This window comes from Eleutherodactylus coqui, chromosome 5 (assembly GCF_035609145.1).
Source record: "Eleutherodactylus coqui strain aEleCoq1 chromosome 5, aEleCoq1.hap1, whole genome shotgun sequence".
NCBI classification, from domain to species: Eukaryota; Metazoa; Chordata; class Amphibia; order Anura; family Eleutherodactylidae; genus Eleutherodactylus; species Eleutherodactylus coqui.
The window spans coordinates 44647898-44667601 of NC_089841.1; the positions used below are offsets into that span (position 1 = coordinate 44647898).

General features: G+C 44.4%; 1 protein-coding gene across 1 annotated transcript in view; it reads right to left on the reverse strand.

The window, feature by feature from the left end:
* EGFLAM (EGF like, fibronectin type III and laminin G domains) overlaps positions 1 to 19704 on the reverse strand; it is a 118113-nt gene that overhangs the window by 80662 nt on the left and 17747 nt on the right. The gene's annotated exons all lie outside the window — the stretch shown is intronic.

Genomic DNA, 19704 nt, shown 5'->3' on the forward strand with positions numbered 1-19704 from the left:
AGAACCAAGCTCATGACATAGATACAGCACCAGAACCAAGTTTCTAACATACATACAGTAGCAGAACTAAGCAGTTGGGCTGCAGGGGTGTTGATGGGCTGACAGAGGGGAGGAGACAGAGCCAGAAGGAGGATGGTTCATGTAGCTCCACAAGAGGCTGATGCATGGAAGAAGATCAACTCGGAGAACATAAGAGGAGTAATTGCCCGCAGTCTACATCCACCTGGTGCCCTGCTACAAGCTGGTGGTTGGCGTCCTATGTAACCGCACAGGTTGCATGTAGCTAAAGTTGCCTATGGGCAGTTATAATCTCTAACCCTGCAAACTGTATCTTAATATGAGTAATCAGTTATGGGTACTGATGCCTGTAAAGTTCCACTCTGCCACTTGCAGTTCTCTGCGCTTTTCAACCTCTGATGCAACTGGCAAAAGTTGTCGGTTCCCTATTAGATCCCATTAGTCCACAAGTTGCAGCATTAGCAAACAGCAGTTCTTACTGCCTCTTGTGGCTTCTCCTGGTTATGCAGCTACAGGTTAGACAGCCCAGGAGCCGAGACAGCTGCCAATAAGACCAGCTGACCGCTAATGCTGTAACTTGGATATTGCATTTGAAAGTCTGAAATGTATTGCCGCTACAAGTAGACAAACCTTGGGACAAGTGGAGTGTACTTCTAAGGCTGAGTCCACAGGGGGCGGAATTGCCGCACAGAAATTCTGAATGCATTTTTTAAACCTGATATTTACAAAAATCTCGTTCACACGCTGCGGACAGACTGCTGCGGACAAGCTGCTCGGAAACTGATAAGCGGCACAGAATTCAAATCTGCGCATTGTCAATCTTGGCGCCGTCTCCACTGTGGGCTCTCTTTCCTCTATGGGGAGAGATTTCCACAGCAGAATACAGGCTAGAAAGCTGCTTCAAACCCGCGTTAAATGGCGTGGCAGCCTTTCCGCTGTGGAAATGTTGTGGAATTTCCGTGCTGTCCCGCAGCGGACATTCCAAGAGATTTCTGCCTCGTGTGAACACAGCCTTAGTTAGGGCTCTTTCACACGAGCGTGTAATTGGCGCGTTTTTACGGCTGACCGATATACGCGACCATCTGAGACATTGTTTTCCAATGCATCAGTTCACATGGGTGAATATACGGCGTGCAAATACGTTGGACCATGAAAGATGGAACATACACGATTGAAATACACGCCGACGCATATACTGTGGCTCCCATAGATGCCTATTGGAGCTGGACAAAGAAAGGGAGGGGTAGGCATTTTTGCAGCGTCCAACGCTGCGAAAACCTCACAAGTGCCTCTATATAGGCATTGGAAGGCATCCCATACGGCCGTGTGAAAGAGCCCCAAGAGAGGAAGCACTGCCTTACGCTCCCCTTACTTTAGCAGCTCCCAGTTGCTTTGCTGAAGGACCACATCAGCTGCACTAATCTCTGCTTCCCTGTCAGGCACCGCAGAGGGAAGTGGAATGAAGGAGAATACTGGCTTTGCCCCAGAATCAGGTAGATTTGAGGCACAGGGAGCGCCAGAAATAATACAGCTTGCAAACACTGTTGTATCTGGCTTGATTGGAGCCCTATAACAAAGGAATTATTGATGTGCCACTAGAGAAGAGCAGCAGGACCGTGTATAATACAGGGCTGTTGCTTCAGGATCCAGTGTTCTGCAGGGAGCTCAAAGACTGGTGAAAGGAGAACAGCTGTTGCTGGAGAGCCAGAGTCTGCAGGTAGACAAAGGACTGCAGAGACCGTCTGCACCACTACTTTCACATGAGAGACTGCTAGAATTCCAAGCAGTGAACAGTTGGGAGGATACAGAAAATGTGGGATTGTGAAGCAGAACAAGGACCCAGAGAGGGTATTAGTGTATCTTGACGCCACCGGAAGTTAAGGGTTTGACAGGAGGAACGCCCCAGTCACACCCCTAGCTCCGGATTGGGTCAAGGCACGAAGGTGCTAGCAGGATACTGTGCATAAATGCTGGCATGTTCGGGCTATAACATGGCAGCTTTAAAATGTAATAATCTAAGCCTAAAAAGTTAATTTCCCCTCACCCTAAGGTCCCCCGCTCACAGCTGCAGGCCTCTCTGCCTCTGTTCTGCCGCCGGAACAGTCTGCTCCCAGTTGGCCACAGGGCCGCTCATAGCTGCCGCTGTCAGCGCTTCTGCTCCTCCGGCCTGGCTCTCTGCTCTGTGGATGCCGCTCCCCCGCTGACAGCTGGCGCGCTGAACGCTTGTGCATAGTCACATCGCTGCCGGCTGGTCCTCCACTGACAGCTTTCGCCGTCAACAGTACTGCTTGGGTTGCCACTAAGGCTGCAGCGCCCGTCAGACAGCTGAAGAGCCGACTGAGGTGAGGGGGGAAGGCTCTCCAGCTGTCTGACGGGCGCTGCAGCCTCAGTGGCAACCCGAGCAGTACTGCAGCGGCCACCAGGAAAGGGGTGAGGGTGGGGGGTGCTCCTGCATAAATGTCTGTGTACCCCGACCATGCAGCGGCCAGTATGTGAATTGGGTGACTGTGCCTCTTGTGCCCCGCGGGCCGCGATTGAAAAGCCGCTTCATCACACTCAAAGTATTTTGCCTGCAGTTTTAGTGCCCCTGCAGGACCTATTTGCAAGGAGGCTATGCAGCCAATCAGGTACAGGGGGCGTCACCCCCCCTGTCAATCTTGACTCCACCAGGACTTCCTGGTGGTGTCAAGATACACTAATACCCCAGAGAGGATGTCTAGGAGCTTTTCTGCATCTGATCGTAAGTGAGACCAGCCTCAATAAAAGCCAACAAGTGTGCACACTTACAAGGACAGCAGTGGCAGGCCTGCTAGCAGAGACAGTAACATTACCACAGACACTAAATTCATTAAACGTTACGAGTACTTGAACCCAGTTGAGAGTCTGTATATTGTAAAAGGAATTGTGCTGGAATATTCTGTATAACGACTTTTATAGGAGTGTGGAATATTGACTATAACAAGTTCAGTTATGTGTTGCCTCCCATCATCTGTATTCTTGCTAGCCGGTAACGTTAATTATTGAGTGTTATCAAATATTGTGTGTTTTTGTCATTCCTTTGTTGGCATTGTACCCTGAACTTGCGTTGTGATACAAGTTCTTGCAACATACTGATATACTAGATGACAGTCGGGGGGGAGCTGACAGCCAAAGATAAGTGACAGCTGAGCAGTGCACACTAGCTGGCTGTCAGACCGACCAGTGCAGAAGTTGTGATGACTCCTGTACGCATGCTGACCCAGGTCTCAAGATGAGGGAACCACGCATTCACAGTGTAAGATTTGTGTCTAAATCCACCTTTAAGGTTGATTTAGACACAACGAGAATTGCTCAATATTTGCTCAAAAGAATCTTTTGAGCGATTCTCGTTCTGTCTAAATGCAGGGACATCGTGCCGTTTTCGTGCACGACTTGTTGATCGTTGAATTCTAGCTTGCTACAATTGAGCGATCAGCGGTGCAGGCTGATATGATTCTCTGTGCCTGTGTCCTGCTGTGAATTTACAGCGGGGACACTAGCAGTCAGAGCGGAGAAGAATACAGCTGTATTGTTTGGGGAGAGATAGCGGCGGTGTCCCGCTCCGCCTGCAAAGCTGTATAGTAGCTAATTAGCTTCTATAAAGTATGCAAAGATGATCGCTCAAAAGTGTCACTCAAACTGTCATTTGAGCGACTTTTGAGCGATCATCTGTCAGTGTAAATGGGGTATTACAGACCAGAGCGAGACAGCTGTAACACAGTGGTGAACAGGACAAAACTGTTCATACCTGAGAACCAAGCAAAGAACTACTTGCAGCAATAAAGAGTTGGGATGAGGTCAGAATGGGGCTGATACTTCGCCAATAGTACATCTTTGACATTTGTATGGGATTATTGACTTGTTTTGCTACATAGAAACCACAGTTGACATCTTTGTGATACCCCTTTAACCAATATAATATACCAGCTGATATACCCGGCTTCCCCCGAGTTAATTTGGTACTGGTGTTTATCTGGTGTTCACATGGAAAATCTTATGAAGTCGTGGTTACTTTAGAGATACCGAGGAAATAAACATGTTCACCATTTTGCATGGTTCTTTGCGTTACCCAGGAAACACCACGTGGAGGTAACCATGCGACGCTTCCTTTATATAAAATGACATTGGGAAGTGAGAGAATTAGATTACGTACGTAAAATTTGGACACTAATTCTTTTGCGCTTAGAATTGAATAATCGAGTTGGGACCCATTAACTTTTCCTATTTATGACATAATCAATGCTCGTGCCAAATTTCATGTTTCTACGACATCGGGAAGTGAGAGAATTAGATTCCGTACGTAAAATTTGGACGCTAATTCTTTTGCGCTTAGAATTGAATAATGGAGTTGGGACCCATTAGCTTTTCCTATTTATGACATGATCAATGCCCGTGCCAAATTACTTTTCCTATTTTGGAGATAATCTATGCTTGTGCCAAATTTCATGTTTCTACGACATCGGGAAGTTGGAGAATTAGTGGCGAGTCAGTCAGTGAGTCAATGAGGGCTTTCGTCTTTACATATATATAGATTCCGTTTCCTAGATTTACAGCGAAAAAAGGAGAACCAACCCTGTTAGGCCTGCTCCTACAAGGCACCAATATTTCTTAACCTTTTTAAAGATCTATTGAAAAGCTTGTAATGAAGAGCCAGAAGGTTTCGGTGATCTACTGAGCATCTACTGAGGACCTGTTGGATATCTACCAGTAGAGATCTCAATCAACTAGCATGACTCTAACGTACAGTTCACTGGTATTACTGTCAACACAATTCTGCTTGGGGTGGAAGGTGAGTGTACCGGCCCCTCTGGGCTTCCAGGCCCTTTGCCTGCTTGGTCCATACCCAACGAAAGGCAATTTTACTGTCATTTAAATAAATTTTGCTCACTTTTGAACACTGTAGAGGCGGGGTGGGCAAAAAGTGCCAGAGGCTATGTTGGAGTAGGATGGGGAGACAGAAGGTGGCAGGGCTCTGTGAGAGGAGAATATGATAGAAAGTGGCAGGGACTCTGTGGTGGGTTATTGGGGGCAAAGTACAGTAGGCCAAAAAGTGGCAGGGGTTCTGGGAGGGGAATAGGTGATGGGATGGGGGGAGCAGAAGATGATAGGGCTCTTTTGTGGGTGAAGTTGGACAGGGAGGCAGAAAGTAGCAAGGGCTTTGTGGGTTAGGTGGGAAGAAAAAGGTGTCAGGGCTTGTGGGGGGTAGAGAGGAGAAAAGGTGGCAGAGACTCTGTGGTGGGAATAGGTGGCAAGTTGGGTCAAAAGGTGACATGGGTTCTGTAAAGGGAGAAAGGGATACAAAACAGGGCTCATTGGCTAAGATGCAGTGGGTAGCAGGGCTCTCTAATGGGTATAAGGTGGCAAAGGGTCTGTGGTGGGTGAAAGGGAACACAAAGTGGGGATTTGGGGGTTTGACAGGTAGCTGGCAGGGCTCTCTAGTGGGCATAAGGTGGGTGGTACAAGGTGCTGAAGGGTAATTTAAAATCCAGTGATCTAATATTAAAATCTGAAATGAAGTAAAGCTAATATCCGTCGACATAAAATAATGAAGACTTCCTGGTCACGTCCCGTAATCTGACATTTTATATCACGTTAGATTTGGCCATCATCACGGGTTTAATTATAGCAGAAGTAATCACTGAATGTAAATCAGTCACCCCCTGCCCTCAGGTGACTGTCACAGCGGCTTTTATATAACTTAGCATCAAATTATCAGCGTGTGCTCTGCAGTATGGGGTGAAGTGGTGGGTAACCATACCCAGGAGGCTCCACATCATACATCTACATTGTTACCAGAAAAGACCTGTAAGAACACATCACCGTCACATCATCCATTCTCCGGTGGTTATAGTATCACTTATAATCCTGACATACACCTCTCTGTGTGATGTATGGTGGAGAGAAAGTTGCTCACGCAATGCTCTGTGAGCTAAACACATCAGCAGCAGCTGCACAAATCTCTGTTAGTTTGCTGCAATGTATCAGTCTGGTGTACAGGCTGTTTAGCTCACAGAGCATTGTCTATATTGAATACAACTGTATCCACTTCTCTGATGAGATCAGGACTAGCTATATACAATGTATCAGTCTGGAGTCCAGGGTGTTTAGCTCACAGAGCATTGACTACACTAGATACAATTGTATCCACTTTTCAGCTAAGAGCAGGACTAGCTATGTACAATGTATCAGTCTGGAGTCCGGGCTGTTTAGCTCACAGAGCATTGTCTACACTGGATACAATTGCATCCACTTCTCAGCTGAGAGCAGGACTAGCTATGTACAATGTATCAGTCTGGGCTGTTTAGCTCACAGAGCATTATCTACAGTGGATACAATTGCATCCACTTCTCAGCTGAGAGCAGGACTAGCTATGTACAATGTATCAGTCTGGAGTCCGGGCTGTTTAGCTCACAGAGCATTGTCTACAGTGGATACAATTGTATCCACTTCTTAGCTGAGAGCAAGACTAGCTATGTACTGGGTTACTGCCACTAAACAGAAACAAGAAGGTTCTTATTCACTGATGGCAAGCACATATCTTGGTTAGGAATCAAAACCTTAAATCTACTAGAGAGTTGTATAACTTTTCCTTTATAGGCTTTATTTACATACAACATGAAAGCCTCTGCTTGCTGTTATTACATTTTAACCCCACTGCCATGGCCGGCTTTAGCTACATGCTTCTTATGGTCGCGCAGGGCACCAGCGATCATCTTGGAAGGGGACACCAGGCAGATGTAAGCTGGGGGTTATCACCATCTTTAGGCTCACCTTGCCATATGATTTTCTTCTACGATGTGCCAGCATGTTATGAAGCTACATGAATCATCCTCTTCTTGGCTCTGTCTCTTTCCTTCTGATGTTCTGAGGCGCCACTGTAAGTCTATTGGCACCCCCACCGCACAACTGTTTAGTTCTGTAACACTATTTATATTAACAGCTTGGATCTGGGGCTATATTTATGTTAAAAGCGTGATTCTGGTGCTGTATTTACAGTATGTTATGAGCTTGGTTCTGGTATTGTATGTATGTACAGAGCTTGGTTCTGGTGTTGTATCTATGTTATGAGTTTAGTTTTGGTGCTGTGTTTATGTTTTGAACTTGGTTCTGATACTGTATCTATGTTCTGAGGTTGCTTTGTGATTTGTTTATGTTATGAGCGTGCTTTTGGCACAGTATTTATTCACTGAGCTATTCTGGTGCTGTATTCATGTACTGAGCTTGGTTCTGGTGCTGTGTCTATGTTATCAGCTTGATTCTGGTACAGTATTTATTCACTGAGCTGCTCTGGTATAGCTATGCTGCTATTTTGCTGCTTTTTGAAATAGGCAGTCTGCCTGCATTCTGCTATCAGTGCAATCTATCTATCTATCTATCTATCTATCTATCTATCTATCTATCTATCTATCTATCTCATATCTATCTATCTATCTACTCATATCTATCTATCTATATCTATCTATCTATCTCATATCTATCTATCTATCTATCTATCTATCTATCTATCTCATATCTATCTATCTATCTCATATCTATCTATCTATCTATCTATCTATATCTATCTATCTATCTCATATCTATCTATCTATCTATCTATCTATCTATCTATCTATCTATCTATCTCATATCTATCTATCTATCTATCTATCTATCTCATATCTATCTATCTATCTATCTATCTATCTATCTATCTATCTATCTATCTATCTATCTATCTATCTATCTATGGACAGCCAGAAAGACAGATAGCAGCGTTACACCTGATAAAACTACAATTTTATGCACGATTTCCCAGTGAATGACCTGCTATGTTGACTTTCTTAGTGAAAATGAGTTTACACAACCTATGTAGGGGACATGTGCACTAATATTTTTAAAAATACGTGCCCAAACTTTTGTAAAAGGCTGTAGAAGTTGAAGAATTACTTGTCAATGCTAGTGTCATTTTATGTTTTGAAATATGACGTTAGCTCTATACATCCTGTTCATCGATTCCAAATGTTTTTATCTTCTCCGCTAATGTCCTTGTGAGTAACCCAGAGTCCTGCTTGAATGTGACCCGAAGGCACATGACCCTAAAGCTGTCCACTGTAGGTAGTGAGGTCGACGGATTTCCAGGTAAACAACCCAGTGGAAGGGTTACATATGCCACCTTATAGGCATGCAGTACATCGCCCATAGGACATAGAAAAAAAGCCTGTGTGCAGAATACTTCAGACTATTACATACGCTGGAACAAAAGCCATCCCTATGCACAACGGCCCAGTGTATGCCAAAAAGACTCTTTTTTTTGCAAAAGCTTAAATGGGCCCCCCATTATGGTGTCCAGTTAGACTACCAAGGACAGGAGGGCCTGGTGTTTAGTAATGCTTTCAGGACCACAGATTCATCACTTTTTTTATTTTCATTTTTTTGTGCCCACCTTCCAAGAACCATAACTTTTTTTTTTTTTTCATTGACATAGCCATATAAGGGCTTGTTGTTTTGAGTTGTATTTTTTAATGTCACCATTTAATGTACCGTATAAGGCATGGATAAACTGTAACACACATTTAAAGTGGGGAGAAATGAAGAAAAAAATGCAACTGTGTCATTTTTGGTGGGTTTAGTGTTCACAGTGCAGTAAAAATGACATTTGAAATTTGTTCTATGGGTCAGCACAATTATGGTGATACCAAATTTAGGGTGCATTCAGACAACTGTATATCGGCTGGGTTTTCACGCCCAGCCGATATACGGCGTCTCTCTCTGCAGGGGGAGGAGGCTGGAAGAGCCGGAAGCAGTGCTCTGAGTTCCCGCCCCTCTCTGCCTCCTCGTCACCCCCTTTTTGCCCCTATGCACTATTTGCAATAAGAGGAGGCGGGGCTAAATTCCAAGGAATTAGCTCCGCCCCCGTTCCACCTCTTCTCATTGAAAATAGTGCAGGGGGGTGGAGAGGAGGCAGAGAGGGGCAGGAGTGCACTGCTCCCGGATCTTTCAGCCTCCTCCCCCTGCAGAGAGAGACGCCGTATATCGGCCGAAGTGAATACCCGGCAGATATACGGTCGTCTGAATGCACCCTTATAAAGTATTTATTTTTTAAACTCGTTTTATCGTACAAGAAATATACTCTACAGTATATAATTAAGTAACTTTGCATAGATCATGAATTCTTCACAATAAGGGAAAGTTACACAGATAAAGCGCTGCGGAATAAGTTGGCGCTATACAAATAAATATTATTATTATTGATACAATATCCATATCATATATATATATAAATACAGCACACTGGTGCATTAAGTTTCCATAAAATTGGGATTTTACCAGTTGATACGTGTTTTATTGGGCAGACCAGGTACAGTCCTACTCATCATGCCTTGAAGCAGATCCTGCGTGGCATTCGCGTCTGACGAGCCGCACCATCTCCCCCACACCCTATTGAATTTCTCCTGGCATTTTCTATTTTTGTAGACTATCTTTTCGTATGGCAAGGTTGAATTAACAATGTTCTGCCACCTTGAGAACGTTGGGGGTCGCCTATCCATCCATCTCAAAGCTATTGTCTTGCGAGCCAAAAAAAAATTTATATAGTATTTTAATGGTTTTTTTTTTAAGTATATAACATTTTTTCTTAAGCTAAATTTGCTTTCCGTCGCCATATTCTGAGACTCACAAGTTTTACATTTTTCATCCATTGGCCTGTGTAAGCCTCGTCTTTTGTGGAGTAAGCTGCATTTTTTATTAGTGCTATTTTGGGGTGCATACATCTTTTTTGATCATTTTTTATTCAAAATTTTTCGGAGCTGGCCTTTTTTTTTCACCATACAAGATAAATATTGTGATATGTTCATAGTTTGGATTTTACGTACATTATGATACCAAATATTTTGGGTTTTTAATTCTTTTGTTTTTTTGTATAGGAAAATGGAAAAAGTTTTTTTTTTTACTTTTAATATAGTTGTATTTTTTAACTGTTAAAAATCTTTATTAAATCTTTTTTACACTTTTATTTACCCTCCACAGGGGCTTGAACTTGAGATCATTTGATCACTTGTACTATGTGCTGCAGTACTTCAGTATTGCAGTATATTGCAATTTTTAATGTTGCATTTCAAGCCCTGCCACAGACAGGACTTGAAAGACAAATATGTGTGGCAGCCCTAGGAGCCTTCAGTAGGATTCAGGCTGCCATGCTAGCCCACCAGTACCCTCCGATCATGCTGTGAAGATGCCAATGGGGCACGTTAGAGAGATGCCCCCTTCCGCTGACTGTTTAGACATGCAGCCAGCTTTGACTGCAACACCTAAACAGTTAACTGCCATGATCAGCGTTAACTCTGATCCCGGTAGTTGGAGTCAGCTGTCAGCTATCAGAAACAGCCAGTATGGAGCAGACTCGGACCCGCTCCATACACACTTTTATAGACTACCTCTATAGTTGGTTGGCATTCCCAAAGTGATTAAAGGGGTTGTCTCGCGCCGAAACGGGTTTTTTTTTTTTTCAATAGGCCCCCCCGTTCGGTGCGAGACAAACCCAAGGGATGGGTTAAAAAAATATATATATATATATATTACTTACCCGAATCCCCGCTCTGCGATGACTTCTTTCTTCCTTCTCCAAGATGGCCGCCGGGATCTTCACCCACGATGCACCGCGGGTCTTCTCCCATGGTGCACCGTGGGCTCTTTGCGGTCCATTGCCGATTCCAGCCTCCTGATTGGCTGGAATCGGCACACGTGACGGGGCGGAGCTACGATGACGACGCGGGACCAGCTCTCCGGCACGAGCAGCCCCATACACCAGGCAGAAGACCGGACTGCGCAAGCACGTCTAAAAACGCCAGAAGACAGCGAATTTAGACAGCTCCATGGCGACGGGGACGCCAGCAACGGAGCAGGTAAGTGAATAACTTCTGTATGGCTCATAATTAATGCACGATGTACATTACAAAGTGCATTAATATGGCCATACAGAAGTGTATGACCCCACTTGCTGCCGCGAGACAACCCCTTTAAATGACCCTGCCTCCTTTTTTTAAACTAACAATGCAGTTCCTCTATGGAGTCAGGAAGGAATTTTTTTTCCCTTAAATGAGGAAAATTGTCTTCTACCTTTTTTTGCCTTCCTCTGGATCAACATTAGGGGCTAATAGGCTGAACTGGATGGTTATGTCTTTTTTCAGCCTTACATACTCTGGTACTATGATACTATGTAACGGGCTATTGGATATGTTCTCACTAGCAAGTTGCAAAAGTGATGGTGTCACCAGAGCTGGCGCCCCCTCTCTCCATGGGCGGCTACAGGGAGCGCTACTATGGTGCATACACTCCCGCACACACTGAACGTAGTTCACAAAGAGTTAACAGGGCTTACATAATTGTATTCTGCAGCAGAATTGGAAATGTTCTATTAATATTAAATCTGTATATCTGATAATAAGGGAAGGTTTCGCCTCAGAACACGCCGGAGCGGAGTATTATTTGGAGTAAGTGTGATTGATACACAAGCAGCTATAAAAAATCCAATCCTTTCTAGTACAGACATCTCATCCCGCTCCCAATAATCATCTGCACATCTTTAATTGAATTATTCATAAACACAATTTTCTGAATTCTGCAGTTTCTGCGGATCGTGTTTACGTGGTAATGAGGGCAGAACAATACAAAGTGCGCCGGAGACACTTTTATAAAGTTTATCTGTCAACTCAGCAAAAGAATGCAAGACGACTGATGGGACAATTGTGACTTATTTAGGGTACTGCACATATGGAGATGGAGGGCAGCAGATCTATTGTTTGGGCTGGCAGGGCAAGTGCTTCCTACTGTTACGTGTGCTGCTGGGATCTGTAGTTCTAAGCTTCCTAGCAGCACAGCCCTCATAGGGTTAATTGATTGAGCTGGCTGGGTGTGGTACTTCCTGCTAGCCAATCCCCTGGGTCTGTGCTCACATATAAATCCAGCTGCTGGTCAGTCTGAAGCTGGTCTTGTACTGTTTGGAGCTACCTGCTACCTGCAAGCTTGCTGTGTGATCTGTGCCCTGTGTCAGTTCTGTGTTAGCTTGCTCTGTGTCCCCTTTGGTCACGATTGTGTGGGCCCCATGCTTAGATTGCCCACACGATCGTAACACCTACCCATCGAGGCACTGAAAAGCCTTTTCGTATTTGCCAGGATAAAGGATTTGGACCATGAAGTGAGATAACGTGTTCTGTACAGATAAGTTGGGGGGGGAGTCTATGCAAAAGTGAGAAGTCCCTAATACCAGGGGTCCCAACTGTCCCACATCCAGCAGGACAGTCCTGAACTTCAGGCAAAGGCATGCCAATTTCAATTGTATTTAAATCCTCCTTTGTGACCACCTCTGTAGAAGATAAAGGGGACTGCCATCACCCACGCTGCCTGCCCAGGTTGGATCTTCCAATCTGCCCAACATTTCCTATCTTTACCCCATTAACGGTCTTAGCTATGTACAACCTGTGTGGTCCTAAAGGGATCTGGCCGCCAGCTTGTAGGGAGGGCATCAGGCAAATGTAGGCTGGGGGCGATCGCCTCCCTTAGGTCCGCCTAGCCAGATGATGTCCTTCCGCCTTGTTGCAACGTCTTGTGTAGCTATATGAATCCTCCTCCACTGGGCTTTGTCTGCTTTCCTCTGATGTTCTGAGGCACCGCTGTCAGCCCATCATTGCTCCTGTAACACAATCGCTTAGTTCTGCTATTGTATGTATGTACTGAGCTTGGTTCTGGTACTGTATTTATGTGATGAGCTTAGTTTAGGTACATATTGAGGTTAGTTTTGTATTTATATACTTAGTTTGGTTCTGGTGTATTTATGTATTAAATTTGGTTCTGCTTTAGTATCTATGTAGTAAGGTTGGTTTTGGTGCTGTATTTAGGTTCTGAGCTTGGTTCTGGTACAGTATTTATTTACGGAGCTGTTCTGGTATGTCTATGCTTCTATCTTGTTACTTTCTGCACAAGCAGAATACAGACAGACTGCCTATCAGTGAAATATGTATCATTTTTTCCTTATGGTAGGAAATTCCGCAAAGGGTAGAATCTAACCTAAGGTCGGCACTGGGACTAGGGGTGAAAAATGAAGAAACCTGGGCTATATAAATAGGGTGGAAGGGACAAGCCAGTGAAGAAGTCAGATGAAGTACATAATCTCATGCCTTCCAGTCATCCCCGATCCAATCGGACAGTCCTAGTTTTCAGACGCTTTCCTTTGTCCCCAGAAGCATGTTTACTGTATTTCCGTCTTCTGGGTCATTTCAGTGGAAGATAAATGGTATCACAACCACCCACCCTCTCTGCCCAGGCCGAAGCTTCCTGTATTCCCACTATTCTCTAGTTTCATCCCCAGCAGTCTAAATATGAGTAAAATAATGTATACACCTTTGGGAAGTCCACCTACTGGGGAAATGGAGGTCCTTTTAATGAGTCTTTGGTGGCCCTATCTGACAATAGATGGAGAGGGGCCACTCATGCATGTGACTCAGTCTTTTGAATTCTACTGGCCTCTATACACATTAGACAATAGTTGTCTGAACCTACTGATTTCAGCGAGGAGAAATAGCTGTGGATCAAACCGATAGCTAATGCAGGTGTATGGGCGTCTTAACCCTTTCCAATCCAATTTGTATCCTGGTTTTCCTAGGGGGATTACTCTTTTTCTGCCGTTACACAACAGCGCTATATGCTGGCTAAAGCCAGTACTGCAAGAGGTGACACGTTGGATAGACTCCGACAGCAGAGAGGCTGGCAATATACAGTAAGAGAACCCCAATGGACGTCTTCCAACATCGGAGCTGAACAGCCTTAAATCATAATGTCTTGAGACGTCAGTCAGTAGATTGGAAAGGATTAAAGGGGTTGTCCCGCGCCGAAACGTTTTTTTTTTTTTTTCAATAGCCCCCCCGTTCGGCGCGAGACAAACCCGATGCAGGAATAAAAAAAAAAAACGGCCAGTACTTACCCGAATCCCCGCGCTTCGGCGACTTCTTACTTACCTAAGTAAGATGGCCGCCGGGATCTTCACCCACGGTGCACCATGCGGTGCACCGTGCGGTCCATTGCCGATTCCAGCCTCCTGATTGGCTGGAATCGGCACACGTGACGGGGCGGAGCTACGAGGAGCCGCTCTCCGGCACGAGCGGCCCCATTCAGAAAGGAAGAAGACCGGACTGCGCAAGCGCGTCTAATCGGGCGATTAGACGCTGAAAATTAGACGGCACCATGGAGACGAGGACGCTAGCAACAGAACAGGTAAGTGAATAACTTCTGTATGGCTCATAATTAATGCTCAATGTACATTACAAAGTGCATTAATATGGCCATACAGAAGTGTATAACCCCACTTTGTTTCGCGGGACAACCCCTTTAAGAGAGTGGCTCTTGGCTATCTCTTCCATGTGGGGGTCTTGCATAACTAACTCTACCATACGTGACTGCAATATTTCCTCACCATTTCATTGCATGTAGGTCTATATTATTGGTGGGGCCTCCATCCTATCTCTGGGACCCCAATGAGTTCCCATAGATAGGATGGAAGCCTCACCAACCATATAGACCTACATGCAATAAAATGGTGAGGAAATGTATTATTACAAAATGGCTACTAAGATCAATAGCCATTCATGTGATGTAAGCCCATCGGAGTGGTTGCTACTTTTGCAAGTCAACTCCCCCTTCTGGCTCATAGAGGGGATGTCATAAGCGGGACATTCCCATGACATCCCCTATGTCCTAACTGGATATATGGAAAGGATTTTATTATACAACCGCTGTTGTACCTTTGGTCGAACTGCTGTAAATGAAAGTTATAGGCCCGCCCATTGGGTTACTGCAGGGAAGTAAATAAAGCTCCTGGAACTAAATGAAAAATCTGAAACAGGACACCCCCTGCCACCAGCCATATGCCATCTATAATACTGGTGTCTTCTTATATGGCCCCCTTAGGACCAGTGCCTCAGCTATGTCTGCCCCCTAATAGCAACACTCCTGGGTTCAGGTATGTTAATGGACAGTCAGACACACGGACGTGGGCTGGGAGGTACACAGGACCTCCCTCAAAATTCCCTAAGGGTATATAATAATGGCTTTTCTAAACTGGACAGTTCCGATCAACTGTTATGGTCAATTTTATGGGAATCTCTAACATGAAAAAAAGGCCACTGTATATTCTGTTAGGTATTATTTTGGCATTTGGGCTAAAAGTAGATTAGACCTGTCCCCATCATAGACAAGACCACATAGATCCATATTAAGGGCCCAATCAGATGGGCAAAAGTAACTTCCACGTGCTGTCTGTGTACTTCACGAACGGCACACAGACCCATTACAGCCTACGAGGCTTCTTACATGGCTATTACCAATTGGAGTACCCATGTGCTGTATGATGCGAGTTGCGCCCAAGAATCTCGGCTGTCTGAATGTGGCCTAGTAGTGGATCAGATAAGGTCACTGTTCCTTATAAGGATACCTTTACACGGGACGACTGACAGCCATCCCATGGACTACCGCCTGATTATCGCTTCTGTGCTTATACCAGGATCCTTCCGGCCGCCTCCATTCATGGTAAACAGTAGTCGTTCAAACATTGAGCGGCTCTTGTTTACGTGATCTAATAGCCACTTGTTTTTTTAGTTTTGCCAAAAACTAAGAGACTCCGACAGGTGAGGAATTTCTCACTCAGTTCCCTGTCGGGCGCCCGTGTTTACACAGAACAATTATTGCCCAAATTTGCTATTTCCAGTAAAAATTCAGGTGATAATGGTCCCATGTAAAGGTATCTTAAGCTTTGGAGTCCAGTAGATGAAGGATTTGAAGGTCTGTCACCCTACAATCTCATTTATTTAAATGCAAGCTGTGTAATTCTTTATGTCCCCTGCGGGGGCACTGCAGGAATTTAATGGTGTTCCCAGAGACCTTTTTGCTGACTTCAGCAGTCTGTGAGTAGTTTTACTGGTTAACACAATCTTGATATTTACTTTGGAAGAAGAACTTGTTTATGGCTTTTTAATCAGCTTTAATGAGCCTTTTCTGGGTGGTCGCAGCAGATGTCATCTGCCTGGACACTTCTCTCCTGGAATGCAATTGGGACTTCTTAGGAGAGGAACACACACATGGGCTGTGAAGATAACTCCTGTCTCTAAACCAGATGTCCAAATGAATTTTTCAGGATACGATCATGATTTTAAATATCAAGAATTTAAGGGATGGTCATTAAAGAGGTAGTCACACTACAGACATCCTACATGAAGTGACTGACCCCTTTATTAGACCCCTGGCCCTCTCCCGACTGGCGCTACCCTGTATGAAAATTAGAGCCGTGGCCCCAGAGTATGGAATAAAATGATGTGACAACTTTTCCGTTCATCAGTTTCAGTGTGAATCCATATTAGATGGAAGAATCCAGCAATCTGAGTGATTCCAATGAGGCCGGGTCATCGGCGCTAGACGGGCCAGGATTTCAATGACAACCACGTATAACAGTGTGCAGTGTATACCAAGCATGGTGTGGCCAAGAAAAAACATCCAGGGGATCCTGGGGCTGAAAACAACTCCTCACTGAAAGGGGTCATAGTAACATAGTATGTAAGGCTGAATGAAGACATTGTCCATCTAGTCCAGCCTGTCTATCCTACTTTGTTGATCCAGAGGAAGGCAAAAAACCCCAAGGCCAGAAACCAATTAGCCCTTTTGGGGGAAAAATTCCTTCCCGACTCCCTAATGGCAATCAGACTGTTCCCTGGATCAACCCCTAATAGTTCCTACCTGCCTATATACCCGGATTGACACTTCACCTAATATTTATATCCTGTAATATCCTTCTTCTCCAGAAAGACATCAAGTCCCCTTTTAAACGCCTCTGTAGATTTTGCCATCACCACTTCCTCTGGTAGAGAGTTCCATAGTCTCACTGCTCTTACAGTAAAGAATCCCCTTCTATGTTGGTGATGAAACCTACTTTCCTCTAATCGTAGCGGATGTCCTCTTGTTACCGTCGTGGTCCTAGGTGTAAACAGATCGCGGGAGAGATCCATGTGTTGTCCCCTCATGTACTTATACATAGTTATTTGGTCCCCTCTTAACCTTCTTTTTTCTAGAGTAAATAGACCCAATTTGGATAGCCTCTCTGGGTATTCCAGTCCCGTCATTCCATGTATTAGTTTAGTTGCCCTTCTTTGAACCCCCTCCAATACCGCAACATCCCTCCTGAGCACCGGTGTCCAGAATTGTACGCAGTATTCCATGTGAGGCCTGACAAGTGTCTTATATAATGGAAGGATAATGTTCTCGTCCTTCGCCCCTATACCTCTTTTAATGCACCCCAAGACTTTATTTGCCTTTGCAGCAGCTGACTGGCATTGGTTACTCCAGTTCAGTCTATTATCCACTAATACCCCCAGATCCTTTTCCATATCACTTTTCCCTAATGGTACCCCAATAAGTGAATATTGGTGACATCCGTTTCTCCTGCCCATGTGCATAGGCTTACATTTTTCAACATTGAACTTCATTTGCCATTTTTCTGCCCAAGCCCCCAGCTTGTCCAGGTCCGTTTGCAGCCGCACATTGTCCTCCGTTGTATTAATTATATTGTATAATTTTGTGTCATCTGCAAATATTGATATTTTGCTGTGCAGCCCCTCTACCAGGTCATTGATAAATATGTTGAACAGAGTGGGGCCCAAAACTGAACCCTGTGGCACCCCACTAGCAACTATGGTCCAATCAGAGTACGCACCATTTATTACCACCCTCTGCTTTCTATCATTGAGCCAATTTTTTACCCACTTACACACGTTTTCGCCCAGTCCGAGCTGCCTCATTTTGTATATTAGCCTATTATGTGGCACGGTGTCAAAGGCTTTAGAGAAGTCCAGATATACAAGATCAATAGATTCTCCCAGGTCCAGCTGAGAGCTTACTTCATCGTAGAAACTGATCAGATTTGTCTGACATGAGCGACCCTTCATGAATCCATGCTGGTGAGGAGTTATTCCCTTGTTTTCCTTGAGGTACTCATCGATGGCGTCTCTCAGAATCCCCTCGAAAATTTTTCCCGTTACTGAAGTGAGACTTACTGGCCTGTAGTTTCCAGGCTCACTTTTGCTCCCTTTTTTGTAATTGGAACCACGTTGGCAATGCGCCAATCCAATGGTACTACACCGGTCTTGATAGTGTCTAGAAATATTAGGTATAGCGGCCTAGCTATCTCGTCACTTAGTTCCCTTAGTATCCTTGGGTGTAATCCATCTGGGCCCGGCGATTTATCAATTTTTTGTTTTCTTTAGACGCTTCCGCACCTCCTCCTGTGTTAGGTATGAGATGTTTTGTGAGGGGTTCGTTTTATTCCCCTGCATCTCGTGTGGCATTTCCTTTTCTTTTGTGAATACACTTGCGAAGAAACTGTTTAGTAGATTTGCTTTCCCTTCGTCATCATCAATGATTTCTCCTGCATTGTTTTTTAAAGGGCCATCGCTCTGCCTGCAAATCCTTTTGCTGTTAATGTAGTTGAAAAATAGCTTCGGGTTGTTCTTGCTCTCTTTTGCGATCCGTCTTTCTGCTTCCTCCTTGGCAGTTTTGATCTTATCTTTGCATATTTTGTTTTTTTCCCTGTATGATTTTAGTGCTTCTTCGCTGCCTTGTTGCTTTAGTAGTTTGAACGCTTTCTTTTTTTCGTTTATTGCCCCTCTTACCGTCTTGTCGAGCCACATTGGTTTCCTTTTAGTTGAGTTCCTTTTATTTTTAAAGGGAATGAACTGCTCACATGAGGCGATTAGGATCCTTTTGAACTTTTCCCATTTTTCCTCCATACTGATATTTTTGAGGATGTCGTCCCAATTAATGTTACCGATAGTAGTTCTAAGCTCATCAAATTTTGCTTTACTAAAGTTTAGTTTCTTTGTCACTCCCTGATAAGGCTTCCTATAGATTGACAGCTGGAAGTTGATTATATTGTGGTCACTGTTCCCCAAGTGCCCCTCAACCTGTACCCCCTTTATTCGGTCCGGTTTGTTAGTTAGTACTAGGTCCAGAATGGCCCTCCCTCTAGTTGGTTCCTGCACAAGTTGGTTCAGGTAATTGTCTTTAATTACTCTCAAGAATTTGTCACCCCTGTGAGATTTGCAGGTTTCCTTCTCCCATGTTATATCTGGATAATTAAAGTCCCCCATGATAATTACTTAATTGCGGTTTGACACCTCTTCTATCTGCCTTAGTAGTAAGTTTTCAGTTTCTTCTGTTGCTTTTGGTGGTCTATAGAAGACCCCTATCAGGATTTTGTTATCTTTTCCTCCCTGTATTTCAACCCACAGAGATTCCACCTGTTCGTCTCCTACCCCTATATCCTCCCGTAGCCTCGGCTTCAAGTTCGATTTGACGTACAGACATACCCCTCCCCCTTTCTGGTTCCTTCGGTCTCTTCTGAAGAGATTGTACCCCTGCAAATTCACCGCCCAATCGCACTTATCGTCAAGCCATGTTTCCGTTATTCCGACTATATCATAGTTTTCATCAGTCATTCTCGCTTCAAGCTCACCCACTTTACCAATCAGACTCCTTGCATTCGTGGTCATACAATTTATATCATTTTTTTTGTTTTTTAAATTTGTTTTGTTGCTATTCGTACTTATGTCTGATCTATCAATTCTAACTGTACTAACCCCACCCCCTGTTCGACCC